Below are 17,081 nucleotides of genomic sequence, written 5' to 3'. Positions count from 1 at the left end.
AAATATCAGAACTAACCAGTTCCTCAGCTGGGGTAAATTGGCTAGGCTAATTTCAGGGTCGGCGAGTTGTATGGGCCCGTGGTGCCCTGGCTCCAGCAAATTCAGGGCCCGAGGGGCCCGGCTCCACCAATGTTTGGGGCCTGGTCTCTCCCCTAGTCCCACCTGCTGCCCCCGCACACCTCCCCTGGAGCGTCACCTGGCCCTGCCTGCCGGCACTGCACACCTCCCCCAAACGTCTCTAGCTGCCCTGGGCAGCAGGCAGCTGCCCACTACAGCTCATCACTGCACTCCCTTGCGGCTGCTATTGCAGCCAGCTACAAGGGAGTGGCGCCTGGGGCAGGCTGAGGTGGCTGCTGCGCCTGCGGAGGGAGAAGGGAGGCTCATTTACACCTGTGGAAAGTGCTACCACATCAGAAAGGTAGTATTTTACATCCACTTTGCATTAACTTTGCACAGGTGCAAATGACTGTGAAAGGTGCCAGAAGTGAAAAAAATCAAGCCTTAGATGTCAAAGCACCTTACTAAGTTGGAAAGTATTATTATCCCCATTTTAGAAATGGAGAAATGGAGGCACCGAGAAGTTACAGTGCATGGTTTACCCAGGAAAACACAGAGTGTCCATGGCAAAGTTATTCACAGAATCAAGGGTGAAATCCTGGCTACACTGAAATCAATGGGAGCTTTGGTCTTAACTTCAGTAACGCCAGGATTTTACTCCAGATCTCTTGACTTTCTTCCTCTGCTCTATTCGCTGTATACAACATTGTCTCCTCTCCTACTAGCAGAATCCAGTCCTGCTCCCATTTACTTCTCATGGGGCTCTGGCTGCAGGGCTGTTTCGTTGCTGTGTAGACTTCTAGGCTCTGGCTGGAGCCCAAGCTCTCGGACCCTCCCATCTCTCAGGGTTCTGAGCCCAGGCTCCAGACCAATCCCAGAAGTCTACACAGGAATGAAACAGTCCCAAAGCCAAGCACCATGAGACCAAGTCTAGATGCAGTGTAGATTCACACTATCATCACTCTGAGAGCTAGAACTATGCTAGAGAGGACCCTGAAGGATGCCATCCACTGCCAATATGTGGAAAACCTGAAATGGAAGCTGGACCAGGGCAAGGCATTCAAGGTGATGTGGAAGTGGGATACCAGCAACCACTTCCTCCCTGGGGGAAGCTTCACCCGATTTGCCAACTGGAGGTTCATCCACAGGGCTCGGCTCAACTGCATCCCACTGAACAGAGGCATCTGCCACAGGAGTCAGGACAAGTGATGCAGGAAGTGCCGCTATGCCAACGAAACACTACCCCACAACCTGTGTAGCTGCAAGCCCCATTCGAGAGCTTGGCAGCTGCAACACAACACCATCCAAGATCGCCTAGTCAGAGCCATCCCAACACCTGTGGGGAAGGTTGCTGTAAACTCCGCCATCCCCAGAACCGACAGCCAACTGTGACTGGACATCATCATCACCAACAAGGACCAAAGAAGATCATTATGGTGGACGTCACAGTGCCATTTGAGAACAGGACCCCTGCCTTTCACAATGCCTGAGCTTGAAAGGTAGAGAAACATGCCCATCTGGCTGAAACCTTGAGAGCTAAGGGTTACCAGGTCCAGATACATGCACTGATCGTTGGAGCCTTTGGCGCATGGGACCCCAGTAACGAGTGAGTGCTGAGGAAATGCGGAATCAGTCAATGCTACGCTCGGCTGATGTGGCAATTCATGGTGTCGGACACCATCAGGTTGTCGAGGGACATCTACATAGAACACATCACCAGACATCGGCAATACCAGGAGGGATGAGCTGGAGTGCTGATGAGAAGCGCAGTCAGGAAAGTAACTGAAATACTTTCCTCATGGATTGTATTTTCTAAATGGACAACCTACCTAATTCTCAATTATTGAGGGATAATCTCCACTTACTGATATTTTTGCGTTCCACAACCAAATCTCTGTACAACTTTTCATGACCGATGTACCCGAGTATTCGGATTCTAATATCTAAACTATACTATTAAATCTATTCACCTAAATGTGGGTTATTGAGGATTATGTACTCTATCATCTGACTTTTAAAAATCTAACTTTGTATTTGTGGATAATCTAAGCACTATACCTAGATGTACAGAAACTCTTTTCTCAATCTATGTATTATATAATTGTTTTTAACATTAGCTTTAATAAAATCTTTATATCTCACAGAACAATTAGCACTCACAAGATCAGGAGCTAATCAACCTAACTTTATATGCTGGTGTATACTGTGCACCTGAAAAGCTCAGATTTTAGTAGCCCATTTTTTAAATATGTTTATTTCTGTAATATCAAAATAAAGAGGTTGCATTTATTGTGTGAGGACACTCACATGATATGAAAGGAGCTTTTGCTATATCAGACTGCGTTAACTCTCCCATGAAAATACATTATGAATACAGGTTCCAGAATTGCCTTCTGTATTGGAGTCATAATAGGACATTCCATTTTGCTTTTATAAATCACAGTGGTTTCATTAAAGCACATATATTCACTGCAGAATCTAGCAACTGTCATAGATGACTACCCAAAGGCATTGTAAACATGCATCTCCAAAGCCACCTGGGATCAGTAAACTGCACTACACTCTCCTTGAATTCTGTCATTGTGATTTTATTTAATAATCACACTTCTGAACTCCTAGCTGAGGTCTCTAGCCTTTTGCCCAAGGGTACACTGAATTCATTTTCTCTGCATGATTTAAAGACTAGTACATTAATATGTACTTTTCCTGCCACTGGCATAAAACCCACATACTCATGGGGGCTACGTGATATATAGTCCACAACCTTTTTATCCTCTCTCAATGCCTTTTATTCAATCCAAAAGTGAATACAAATAAAAAGAAAATATCTCACAGAAAACTGAGAATATACTTACAATGCAAGATGCAACCTAAATCACCAAAAACAAAGTCAGGTTAATTACACTGCACTGCAAGTGTGCACAGGTGGAAGAAGTCTGACAAAGAATGGAATCTCTGTCCTAAAGGAATTTACAGTCTAATAGTTCAGTTCTCCTCATGTCAGAGCTCTGTTCAACACAGAGGAGAGATGAGGCAAGCAGCTCCCTGATCCCGCACTGCCAAACCTTGGTATTAGAGCGGCTGAGAAGCTCCTCTAACTTACACCATTGATGCCTGTACAGAAACATAGCAGAGTTCTGCTCCAGCATGTCCCCACTTTGCCCCAGAACACTTCCTCCCTTCCTTGACACCATGGGTGAGGTGAGGGGGAGCTGGTGCAGGAGCTAGTTCTGCCTCCTGCACCCACCATACACCAGTGGAGAGTTCCCCTGCCCAAAGGGGATTCTCCATTGGCTGGTTGTAGTTGAAATCTGTTCCGTTTGCAAGTGAATGTTGCTAAGTGAACCGAAAAGATCTGACAATCTAGCCTAAAGGCTCTGATGCTATAAACTGATCTTCATGGGTGGACCTCTGCTAGGGTGACCAGATGTCCCAGTTTTATAGGGACCAGGGCTGGCTCCAGGTTTTCTGCCGCCCCAAGTGGGAAAAAAAAAAAGCCATGGCAGCACAATTGTGCTGCTCCACTCTTCAGCGGCAATTCGGCAGCAGGTCCTTCGCTCCGAGAGGGAGTGAGGGGACCTGCCACCAAATTGCTGCTGAAGACCCAGATGTGCCGCCCCAATAGCGGCCAGAGGGCCACCCCTTGGTGTTGGCCACCCCAAGCACCTGCTTCTTTAGCTGGTGCCTGGAGCCAGTCCTGATAGGGACAGTTCCAATTTTTGGGTCTTTTTCTTATATAGGCTCCTATTACCCCCCACCCCGTCCTGCTTTTTCACATTTGCTGTCTGGTCACTCTAACTTCTGCACCTCTTTGGAGCCCTATGTTTTGATTTAGAGAAGTTGCCAAATTGTTACAGTCTTAGAGACCGAAAACTGCAAATTCTCCAATACACCTCTGTCATATGAAAACATTAACTGAGGTTCCTGGAGGCAGAGGATGAAACATAAGAGCCACAATATCAAAAATTAAGAGCACTGTGTGGGGTCCCAGGGAGCCAGGAGAGGCACAAGAAGCCTCTTTCTACACTTTTCAAACACTTTTGTGCAAGGACCTGCCACAGGGACTCTTGGAGCAGAGCCACTGCTTCATACTAGTGCATGTTCTAGCTTTCCCAAAGCTGGCAGGAAAAGGTAAGAGCGGGATCATAGCCAGCGCTTCCTCCCCACTGGCTAGCAGAACTGGTTAGGCTTGGAGGGAAAGGGAGCACCCACTGCACCTCTGAAGGATTGGCAGAGCTGCCATTGCATACACTCCCCAGGGGTTCCAGGAGGAATTCTAGAATATTAATATTAAAAATTCTGAGGCTCCCATTGCAGTGAAGCTCCTGTGCCCCACCCTCATCCCAAAGCCTTTTAGGCATAATCTAGCCCTCAATATTCATATTTCATCAGAATACATCAACATTCCTAAACATAATGGCTCAAATTTTCCTTGGTGTAATTCAAAGAAAGTCAGTGCAAGCAGCTAACAAGAGCATAGCACAGAAATATTCAGCATGCACAGATTCATTGCAGGAACCAGAGAGACCATCTTGTGCAAGCCTGGCACTTCTGTGAAAAACAGCCCTTTCATTAATGCGCTGGCAATTAGCTGGGTTTCTGTTTTCATTTTACATACCCTTGTTCCCTGACATTTCTTGTAAAGCAAAATAAAAGCTGTGCCCCTTTGCTTCTCAATGAACTGAGAAGTGCAAATGGCTTGTAGCTATAAGAACTGCTTTCAGTAGCACTCACTTCTGCTAAATCTTCATGAAGGGTTAAGTAGATATGAGTAGTATCTCACCAGTCAAAACAGCAGCAAACAGATTGTAAAATATAGAGTAGGTGCACTTTTCAGTGTGCCAGTAGAATCAGCTTGTAGTTATTTTTAACTACTTTGAAAGCTTAGCAGGCTGATACAGTTAATCTTTTAAAGGATTTGCAGGTAGTCATAGCTTAATAAATAAGGATAGTGGAGTTAAACCAATAGAAGATTGTAGTCATCCAAAAAAAATAAAACAAAACACTTTTGTGCACTAGTATGCAAAAAACAAAAACAACGCCCCTTCCCCCAACAAACACCAAAAATCTGATTATAAATCTTTTTAATAGCTTCTGGCAATCAGTCTCAATCAATGGCATGTGCCAGAGAGTCTTGTAGTCATATGAAATTGAAATGATAATTATACAAAATTATCAACAGAGTCTGTCAAATTAATGATCAACCCAGTGTATTTTTGTGTTTCCTCTCCTGTTCCAAGTGTTGCCTTACATATCCTTTGAGTAGCAAAACTGCACCCAGAGAAAACATGAGAAAGCCATGTTAACAAGCAAACACACCCACTAATGCAACATAGAATGGCCTGTACTGACAAAAACTGCTTCTTGATAGTGGAAAAAGAAAGGATCAGACTAGTTTTAATTGCTCAGATCTTCTTGTATTCTCTCCTTCATAAAAAGCTGCCCAAGGCAAGAGAGGTTTAGGACTAGAACAGTGGCTTTCAAACTTTTTTACGGTGATTCCTTTCACATAGCAAGTCTCTGAGTGTGACCTTATAAATTAAAACATTTTTATATATTTAACACCATTATAAATGCTGGAGGCAAAGCGGGGTTTGAGGTGGAGGTTGACAGCTTGCGACCCCCACGTCATAGCCTCATGACCCCCTAAGGAGTCCCGACCCCCAGTTTGAGAACTCCTGGACTAGAATGATGGGTGCTACTGTAAGGAACAATACTCACTGGCAGATTTGTACTGGTAAATTTGCTCAGCTCATAGCTCTATCACTATTATTTATATAGAACCAAGAATGAAAAATATTACAGTGATAACAGAAGTCAATGTTGCTGCCCCCAAATGCTTATAATCAGAGCTCTGCTACTCTTGGATATTTGGGCAGTTGAATCTGTCACCGAATCCACCACTTGAGCAGAACTGTGCAGCAGGTTTGAAACTTTCATTTAGAAAAAAGTCCAACTCTTATGGTTGCAATAATAACCTCATAAATGTAAACTGAATGTAAATCAATGCTATGCTAAATCCCCAGGCCTTCACAGAGCTTGAAACAGCTCCCTGAGAAGGATGACGTGCATCCAATCATCTCAGTGGGGTGGAAACTCGGAAACCTAATGATGACAATTGTGTGATATTTATATCACTGCTGACCATTTTGGTAAAAACACGTCACTAACGTGTTAGTGGAACATATGGAGGTACATAAGAGTACTCATCTTCAAGTTCCTAAGAGCTGCCAGAGAAGGAGACAAATGTAGGCAGAGCAGTAGGAGCAGAAGATGTAGTGTTCACAAGTGGCTCTGCTTTTTTGTGTCCATTCTCTAGTACTCCCATGTTCTACTCATCCCACCATCTAGTCCACACTGATTAGCTGGCCATGCACTCCTTCCCTTCTTCCTGGCTGCGAAGGATCTGTTCCAGCCAGCAAACATGCTCTTGTCAGCCATGCTACCACATAATACTGCACAGCATCAGAGAACAAGGCCTCAGGCTGCCTGCCACTGACTTAACTGAGCCGACAGTTCACTTTTACACTGGCTTTGGTTAGAAATGGCTTGTCTACACATGGAGTTATTCCTGATTAACTATCCCTAATTAACTTAATATGTGGACATTCTTATAGCCCTAACTCATTTTGAGTTGGGGAGGTTGGGTCCAGGAGTGGGCACAAGAGTAACTGATTGGTCAGTGGAACCTGTCCTGAGAAAAAAAGGAAGAGGGGACAGTTTGTAAACTTGAAGGAGACAGCAGCACAAGTAACATTTAAACTTTTAAAGAAAGTCTTATGGAAGGAGCAGGACTCCCACCCCGCTGGAAATAGGAATAGCCTTAGGTTGAAAAGTACTGCCCAAGGGAGACATCAGGACACCCTTCCCCCCAGAAAGACTCACTGGGTGGATAAATGACCCACTGTAGGAGGTGATGTATTATGGGATGGGGGAGGAATGGCCATTATGGCAGAGACCCACACTGGAGGGATAGAGACCTCTGCTCCCCTAAGCAGAGCTCTGCTGGCAGGAGCAGGGCCATTTCCCACCTCATTCCCTCCCCAGACCCTCTGAGCAGTTCCTGAGCTCAGGATAACATTCAGACCAGAACTGTTCCTGGCGTTTGTACTCCTGATATTTATAAAGAAATGAATGGGCAATGGGAAATGGGAAATGAGTTAATAGTCAGGTAACAGCTATATAGACAAGTCCCTGGGCTGAATGTCCTCTCATGCTGGTTTTACACTCGTGTAACTTCACTGGCCTCAGTGGGGTTCCTCCTGATTTGTACAAGTCTTCCCATGTCTCAGAAGTCCCTCCACAGGTGCTCCAGGAAAAATGTGATGTGACCAACACTTACAATTTTATTGAGAATCATGTGACATTTTGAGTTTTTCTTAAAGCCCGAGCTCCTGGGCTCAGGTGATTGTGATATAACCTTTAAAAGAAAACCCAAGTTTCTAGATCTCATGGTTGCAGAGAAAACTTTGAAAACATTGACTGAATGTTTGAAAACATTCCTGTGGGGAAACCAGGACAAACAAAAAGAACATCACATTTATTACTTGTTAAAAGTTTCGTGACTTTTAAAACAATCTCATGGGGGCTTGACTCCTGATTTTCAAGTGCCTGAGGATGGCAATACTGGAAGTGAGCACCGTGGATTACAGCAAGAGGATGGCTCGAGGGGAGATGGGGACAGTCACTGTCTTAACAGAGCATAGCAATCAATAATATTAATCATATTTATTATTTGCTGTTTTTATACAGTTAGGGCTTAACTGGATCATTGTGTGTCACACCTCCCCAGGGAGAGCTCTGAGCAGATTGTCCCTCAAGAGGCACATTTCCTCCTGGAGCTCCCCAGTTTGCAGTGAGAGTACTTACACTGCATCATCTCTTCAGGTGGCTTAGCATGCTTCTTTCTTTCTTAGTGACTAGCTAGGAGCTTTGCTGAACAGTACAAAGAGGGGGCAGGGACTTCGGCTCATTTTCTTCCCACTCCCATTTCCTTAGCTTGTGCCTCCCAAAGCACTAGAAAAGAGAGCAACTCTCCTAGGTTCCCGTGCATGCTGGGACTGTAATTATGCCTGGACTTTGCACAAGGAGGAGCACGGCTCCTTATGTCCCTTCCCCCACACATGCACAACTGTGCAAAGCATAGCCACAACCTGGCCCTTATATTTTTTCATTGCGGTACTAACCCTTAAAAATCAATCTAGAATAAACATGCAAATCTTTCAGAGTATTGCTCAAAATCAGTCATTCTCTTAAATGTTCCTGCATCAAACAGATTTACCAGGGGACAGTTCCAAAGCAAATGAAAAACATTTCAATTTCTTCTTCCACATCTCCAACATTTATTATTTTCTGTTTTGTTTTATTCTCATTTTTATGCACCAAATTCTTCCCTCATTAACATTAATGTAACAGAGTTTGAACCTCCATTCATAACTTGACTGCATTAGACAGAGTCACCTATTCATGCAGTTTCAAGGATAAAACATCAATAGGATGTTTCGCCTTATTAAGAACTAACAGATTGTGTCCTTAATGGAGAAATCACCATTCATTAGCTACAGAAAATGGAAGGGAAATATTGCAATGAATGTCTTCCTCTACCATAAGAAACAACACATCACTGACTTAAAGTAGGAATTACCAGCCAAGAATTTCAAGGAAACCCATATTTCTTAGCTCCACAGCATTTCAGTGACAGACTCTAAAATGGGAGGGGAAACAAGGGAAGGGAGATCAATTACACTTGGGGCATATTGACTTATGTCAATAAACAAAACATATTATTTTTTGTATTAACAGTGAAATGGAATTAGAATTACCTACAGGAAAGTGACGAGACTTCTGAGGCACAAGTATAACTGGATTCAGTAGGTGAAAGCTATCAGATTCACTAGCTACGGGAAATGATGAAAAGTAGAACACCAGTAAGCTTAGTTAAAATATTGCCATATTCAGAACATCGCAGTCAGGAGCCCAATGCTATGAAGTACTGAGTGCTCTACTCTCACTGATGTTAGGGTGCTCATTACCTCCCAAGAGGTGCTCAGAATTTTGCAGAATTAGGCTCCTCTGTTATTAGGAATTAGCTATGAACACACTGGCTGTACTAATAATAGAGAACTTTGGTAATACAAATAAACCATCACCATCATCATCATCCAGGTTTTTAATCTACAGATTATCTCAGACCTGGTTATAGCCAGGTAGTACTAAGCACCCTTCTTTCAGGCCCAACAGAAGGAGCAATTAAATGCCTCTATGGAGTGTGATAGCTGAAAACAGTAGAAGCCACTACCCCAAGCAATGGGCCATATGGCAAAGTCTGATCAGAAGCTAAGCCATGTAGGCTGACTGGTTCTCTGATTGCAAATGCAGGGGTGAGAGTATGGTTTGGCAAACTGCATGAGTGAGCCAGAAAGCCAGGAGAAAGTGGGCAGACAGCAAAAGAAGCAGTTGTGACCATGGCCCTCAGAGAAAGCAGAGAGACAGAGTTCCTTGCAGCATAGAACTGACTGAAAGGGCAGACCTGGAAATAGCAAGGAAACTGACTGCTGTTGTTTGTTTCTTCTACGTTCAGGGAGACAACACTTTGTGAACATTCTTTGTGACTAAACAGGATTACATCAAAGAACATATCAGACTTGTATCATCCATTTCTCTTCCTAATGCAAACAATCTAGCAAGCAAGGCCCTGAATGTTGGCTAATTGCTCGGGCAAAAGGGGCAACAGTATTTATCTTGTATGCACCCGGTCCTGCAAGATGTGGGAAACCACTGTGATTAGTACCCTTGACTCCCCCTGAAATCAGTGGGGGTTAAGAACACTCAGAACCTTGCTGCATCAGGCCCTATATGGGATATTATGTTTTCCATGTACAAAAAGCAACTATACACTTTTGGTCTGAGGCCTCAATTCTGCAAAGCACTTAAGCACGTTTAATTTTAAGCACATGCTTAAATCCTATTGACTTCAACTGTACTTCAGCATATGCTTAAAGCTGACCATATGTTTAAGTGCTGTGCTGAATCAGGGTTTGACTGACTACTATTTTAGATTGAAGGAAACAACGAAACATAAAAGACAAAAGTAAAATCTCCATGAGAACAAACAGCCTGTGTTTCCTTTGTAACATGATGCATTACTCTACCTCACGAAACTATAGCTATCCTTGCAGACTCTTGGAAATTTAAAAGTGCAGTAGTGTGTATAGAAAACAAAATAAGAGCAGTCACGTAGCTGCATGCTCCACAGCTTATATCACCCATCATCACGCAATATTATTGGAGAAATAAAATGATTTGTACTTGGCTCAGTGGAAGATAGAGATATCATAGACAGAGCTGGTCAAATAATTCATTGTGAATCAATGAATAATATTTGTTATTAATTTATTCCATTTCACCACCCCAGATGTATTTGTTATTCTTAAGTATTCTGCAAATAGTTTATGTTAACCAATTTCAACATACAGCAGGGGTTGGCAACCTTTGGCACACGGCTTGCCAGGGTAAGCATCCTAGCGGACCTGGCCAGTTTGTTTACCTGCCTTGTTGGCAGGTTCAGCCGACTGCAGCTCCCACTGGCTGCAGTTCGCCGTCCCAGACCAATGGGTGTGGCAGGAAGCGCCACGGGTCAAGGGATGTGCTGGCTGCGGCTTCCTGCCACCCCCATTGGTCTGGGACTGTGAACCGTGGCCAGTGAGAGCTGCGGTTGGCTGAACCTGCCAACGCGGCAGGTAAACAAACTGGCCCAGCCCGCCAGGGTGCTTATCCTGGCTAGCCGCGTGCCAGAGGTTGCCGACCCCGACCTACAGGTTGCTTGTATTTGCTAATTGTGGCGTGTGATTGGTCACCTACGTAACATTGTCTTTTTTCTGCTTCTGGATTGGATGACTGAAGCTTTTTAAAATAATCAGTAATGCACTTCCAGTATGAATTTTCAGATGACTAATCATTCATGCTAAAATCTATGGCACTTTCAAGAATTACAAATGTTTTCATGAAAGCTCTCTGAATATTCATAACGCCAAATTTGTCTTTTCATTTGCAAAAATGTTTATCTTTGTATTATTTGATGAGCTCCAGTCAAAGATATCAATGCATTTTCTTGGAAAGGCTGCGTATTCTGCTTCTTCATTACTGCTATTTTAGAGGCACTTTCTAAACAATAAAATACTAGTATTACTGAGTACTGTGACCTTTATGTTTTTATTTGCAATAGCAAGGACTGTATTGCTAAAAAGACTGTTTTGCCTTAAAGGAAAAATCTCTCAAAGAGAAATGGATCTTTTAAATTGAATTGAACTGTAACAAACCACTTCTATAGGCTTATGAGAAAAACGGCCTAGGAAACTCACAGACAATTATATAGTATTTGGCCATTAGCAGTGCATGTATACAGAGAATCTGATCCATTATTTTTTTGATTTCATACAATGGTAATTCAGAGAAAGTTCTTAAATAAATAGTGGCTGTGAGTGATTGGCCCTAAGTTTCCTCATATATTAAAAATGTGCAAAGAGGTACAAAGTAATGAAAGAACATAAGAACAGCCATACTGGGTCAGACCAAAGGTCCATCTAGCCTAGTATTCTGTTTTCCGACAGTGGCCAATGCCAGGTGCCCCAGAGGGAATGAACAGAACAGGTAATCATGAAGTGATCCATCCCCAGTCACCCATTCCCAGCTTCTGGGAAACAGAGGCTAGGGACACCATCCCTTCCCATCCTGGCTAATAGCCATTGATGGACCTATCCTCCATGAACTTATCTAGTTCTTTTTTGAATCCTTTTATAGTCTTGGCCTTCACAACATCCTCTGGCAAGGAGTTCCACAGGTTGACTGTGCTTGTGTGAAAAAATACTTCTTTTTGTTTGTTTTAAAGCTACTGCCTATTAATTTAATTTGGTGACCCCTGGTTCTTGTGTTACAAGGAGTAAATAACACTTCGTTATTTACTTTCTCCACAACAGTTGATTTTATAGACCTCTATCATATCCCCTTAGTTGTCTCTTTTGCAAGCTGAAAAGTCTGAGTCTTATTAATCTCTTCTCATATGGCAGCTGTTCCATATCCCTAACCATTTTTGTTGCCCTTTTCTGAACCTTTTCGAATTCCAATATATCTTTTTGAGATAGGGATGACCACATCTGCACGCAGTATTCAAGATGTGGGTGTACCGTGGTTTTATATAGAGGCAGTATGATATTTTCTGTCTTATTATCTATCCCTTTCTTAATGATTCCCAACATTCTGTTTGCTTTCTTGACTGCCGCTGCACATTGAGTGGATGTTTTCAGAGAACTATCCACAATCACTCCAAGGTTGCTTTCTTGAGTGGTAACAGGTAATTTAGACCCCATCATTTTATATGTATAGTTGGGACTATGTTTTCCAATATGCATTACTTTGCATTTATCAACATTGAATTTTATTTGCCATTTTCTTGCCCAGTTACCCAGTTTTGTGAGATGCTTTTATAGCCCTTCACAGTCTGCTTGGGACTGAATAATCTTGAGTAGTTTTGCATCATCTGCCAATGTTGTCACCTCAGTGTTCACCCCCTTTTCCAGAGCATTTATGAATATGTTGAATAGGACTGGTCCCAATACAGACCCCCAGGGGAGTCCACTATTTACTTCTCTCCATTCTGAAAACTGACCATTATTCCTACACTTTGTTTCCTACCTTTTAACCAGTTACCAATCCATGAGGGGACCTTCCCTCTTATTCCATAACAGATTACTTTGCTTAAGAGCCTTTGGCAAGGGACCTAAATACCCTATATCCACTGGATCCCCCTTGTTCTCATGCTTGTTGACCCCCTCAAAGAATTCTAATAAATTGGTGAGGCATGAGTTCCCTTTACAAAAACCATGTTGATTCTTCCCCAACAATTTATGTTCATCTATGTGTCTGACAATTTTTTCTTTACTGTAAAAATTTTCAATGATTGTTCTTTACTATAGTTTCAACCAGTTTGCCCAGTACTGAAGTCAGGCTTACTGGCCTGTAACTACCGGGATCACCTCTGGAGCCCTCTTTAAAAATTGGCATCACATTAGCTATCCTCCAGTCATTTGGTACAGAAGTTGATTTAAATGATAGGTTACAAACTACAAAACAAATTAGAAATAGTCTAGTATCTACAAGAAAACTCAATATCCCATTTCTGAGACTCTCCAACTAGTTATACACAGTATCAATCTTTCTCTGTTCCCATCGACCCCCTCTTTTGCAATGGCAGCATAAATTGTTCAGAACTATACAACTGGCTCCCTGTCAGTTTCTGCACTTTGTGATACCTCCAGCAAGGCTTGCAGACTGCAGAGGGGAATGTAGACCTTGTCTACAGTAGGAAATAGCACCATTTCAGTAAGCATCTTAGCAAAACTGTATTGACCACGGTTTGTCCTTGTCTACACTTATAACTAAACCCTGGTTAGCACTGGTTCAGCTAAAGCAATTGCTAACAACTAATGGCTGAAATGGTGCTGCTTCTTATTATAGACAAGGGCCCTGATTCTCTACTGTCTTGCACCTTCTTTAGTAATCTACATCTGTGCAGAGTGGATATAAAACTTTATCAGATCAGAATGATAGAGATTTATGGCTCATCTACACAAAAGTTGCATTGGTTTAACTAAATCTGTTAGACCAGTGCAGTAGTAGTGAAACTGGATCAGCTTTTTATGTAGACAAGATCTCATACTCACTTTGCACAGGGTAAATGACTACACGAGGAGTGAGGCAGCCCAGAATCAGTCCCACTGCCTTTAAACTGATTGGGGCAGCATTACGTTTAGTCCCCTTTTGCAATTTTCTTATGAGAACAAGCTGTATGCAAGGGCTGTTCCCATGCGCCATTCCTTTAATCACCAATTATGCCCCCTTTGCCACACACAAGATTTTTTTTATAGAGGTAAAAATGTGTAGAGGGGGGAAATCCCATGTAGTTGCTTTTCCCTTTCATGTAGCTGCCCCACCCCCACCACAGTTTTTTCCAGTTTTGCTTCTCCTCCACACTACACAGCTGTAGGAAGCATAGGCAACATTGTGAGTAGCAACCTATGTATAACAGAATCTTGCTTCTTCACAAAGATACTCTATCAAAGTAAAAGAGTAAATGTGGGCTTGATTTATCACTGTTTTGCTCCAGGCCAGATCTCACCCATTTCTTAAGACTGTACAAGGACCAAGCATTTCCTTTTTCACTTTCTCCTTTGCAGCTCCCGAGGAAGACGGAAAATGGGAGGATGTGTCTGTGTGGAAGGGTGAAGCAGTTATGACAAACAGCCGTCATCAAGGCTGTCAAGCTGTGACAATATGAACAAGTGAGCTTTCAGAAAATTATGAGAGGCATTGTGAATGTCTCTCTGAAGAGACATCCTCCATTACAAGATCCTCCATTACAAATGGGTGAAACAGTAAAAACTACCTTAAAAATAAATCCAGAATGAGTGAAAGGGGAAGGAGCAGCGGAGAGGAAGCAGATGACTGTCTCTTTCACATGGAATTGGATTTGGCAGCTCAGCTATCACTAGATATTCTTTTTTTCCAGAAAGGAATATTGATCTATGTGAAAACAGGAGAGTGGAGAAACAGCAGTATCTCTCTACAGTTCTTTCCTACGGGGATTCTATTTTCATTATATCATCATGTTCTTCCCCAGCACAAAGTGATGTATTTCCATTTCAGTCAGTCTTTTATGTGTTCTGTGATTTTCTGCAGTATCTATTTATTTAAAATTGTGCTTACTGTGGTAGCCTCATTGGATATAGATATTGGTTTCATGGAGGTCCTAGGGGACGGTATTTACATAGATTTATTGCAATACATGTCATTACCACACAATCAATCTAATGCAGGACACCTAGTATAAAATAGCAGGTAACACTGAGCAGCCACAATTTTATTTCCACCATCTAAATGAATTATCTGTAAAAATGTATCTCTGGCATTTTAAAAGATTCTCCACTTTGTAGGAGGGGTAGGAAGCCACACTCCTGACTGAAATAGAAAATACCTCATTCAGAGAAGGAATCTTCCCTTCCTCCTTCAAACACGCAATAGTCCAACCAACACTGGAGAAACTCGCCTTAGATACTTCAGTCCTAGCCAACTACCACCCAGTGTTAAACCTCCTATTACTAAGCAAGCTGATAGAGAAGATAGCAAAAGGTGAAATTCAAGCTCATTTAACTGAAGCTAACATTCTAGACTGGGCTTAGTCTGTGTTCAGGACAGGACACAGAATCGCAACCTTATGGCACTGATGGATGATCTCTTTCATGGGTGGTGGGTGAACCCCACTTTGGAGAGGCTAGCTTGCTGGCCCCTCTCTTCTGCCCGAGGCCCCACCTCTGCCCACCAGAGCCACCCCCCTGTGGCTGGAGGAGCCTTAAGCCCCCCCGCTAAGGCTGGAGCAATCCTGCCCCTCCCACCCCAGCTGATCCCCCCCAGCGTTGGATTGACCCCCAATGCCAGGCTGAGCTAGTGAGCCTCTGTCATAAACAGATAGTTACGGGTTAATGTCCCTTTTACCTGTAAGGGTTAACAAACAGTGAACCTGGAACACCTGACAAAAGGACCAATCAGGAAACAAGAGACTTGCAAATCTCGGTAGAGGGAAGCCTTTGTTTTGGGCTGTTTTGCGGGTTTTTGTTCTCTCTTGGGATTAAGAGAAGCCAGACATGTAACCAATTCCTCCCATCTACTGAAACAGCCTATTCTGTTCAACTTAGTAAGTACCAGTTAGAAAGGCGGTTTAGTCTTTTGGATTGTTTTCTTTATTTGCAAATGTGTATTTGCTGGAAGGATTGTATCTCTGTTGCTGAAACTTGTATTTGTGCTCGGGGGAGGATTCTCTCTAGTGTTATAAGCGGAAAGACCCTGTAACATTTGCCATCTTGATTTTACAGAGATAACTTTTACTTTTTTTCTTTCTTTTATTAAAAGCTTTTCTTTTTGAGAACCTGATTGATTTTTTGGCTATCTTGTGTAAGACCCAAGGGGAGGGAGTCTGCACTCACCAGGGAATTGGTGGGAGGAAGGAGAGAAGGGGGGAGGAAAAGTCTGATTTCTCTCTGTGTTAAGATTACTGTCTCTCTCTCAGGGAGAGTCTGGGAGGGGGAGAGAAGGGGGGGAAGGTGAATTTCCTTTCTTTTTTAAGATTCAAGGAGTTGAATCACAGGGATCTCCCAGTGTTACCCAGGGAGGGGAGAATCTGGAAGGAAGAAAGGAGGGGGGAATGGTTTATTTCCCTTTGTTGTGAGACCCAAGGGGTTTTGGGTCTTGGGGTCCCCAGGGAAGGGTTTGGGGGCCAGAAAGTGCCCCAAAACACTATATTTTTGGGTGGTGGCAGCTCTATCATTTCTAAGCGAGTAATTAAGCTTAGGGGGATTCATGCTGGTACCCCATCTTTTGGACGCTAAGGTTCAGAGTGGGGGTTCATACCATGACATGGTGTGCAGCGTATGGGAAAAATAGAATCCATAAGCCTTGAATCTTAAAACAGAGACGAAATTCACCTTCCCCCCCTTCTCTCCCCCTCCCAGACTCTCCCTGAGAGAGAGATAGTAATCTTAACACAGAGAGAAATCAGACTTTTCCTCCCCCCTTCTCTCCTTCCTCCCACCAATTCCCTGGTGAGTGCAGACTCCCTCCCCTTGGGTCTTACACAAGATAGCCAAAAAATCAATCAGGTTCTCAAAAAGAAAAGCTTTTAATAAAAGAAAGAAAAAAGTAAAAGTTGTCTCTGTAAAATCAAGATGGCAAATGTTACAGGGTCTTTCCGCTTATAGACACTAGAGAGAATCCTCCTCTCAGCACAAATACAAGTTTCAGCAACAGAGATACAATCCTTCCAGCAAATACACATTTGCAAATAAAGAAAACAATCCAAAAGACTAAACCGCCTTTCTAACTGGTACTTACTAAGTTGAACAGAATAGGCTGTTTCAGAAGATGGGAGGAATTGGTTACATGTCTTGCTTCTCTTAATCCCAAGAGAGAACAAAAAC

The sequence above is a fragment of the Gopherus flavomarginatus genome, chromosome 2 (assembly GCF_025201925.1).
Source record: "Gopherus flavomarginatus isolate rGopFla2 chromosome 2, rGopFla2.mat.asm, whole genome shotgun sequence".
In the NCBI taxonomy this organism is placed as follows: Eukaryota; Metazoa; Chordata; order Testudines; family Testudinidae; genus Gopherus; species Gopherus flavomarginatus.
The sequence above is the reverse complement of the archived record's forward strand: the minus strand, read 5'-3'. Positions refer to the sequence as shown.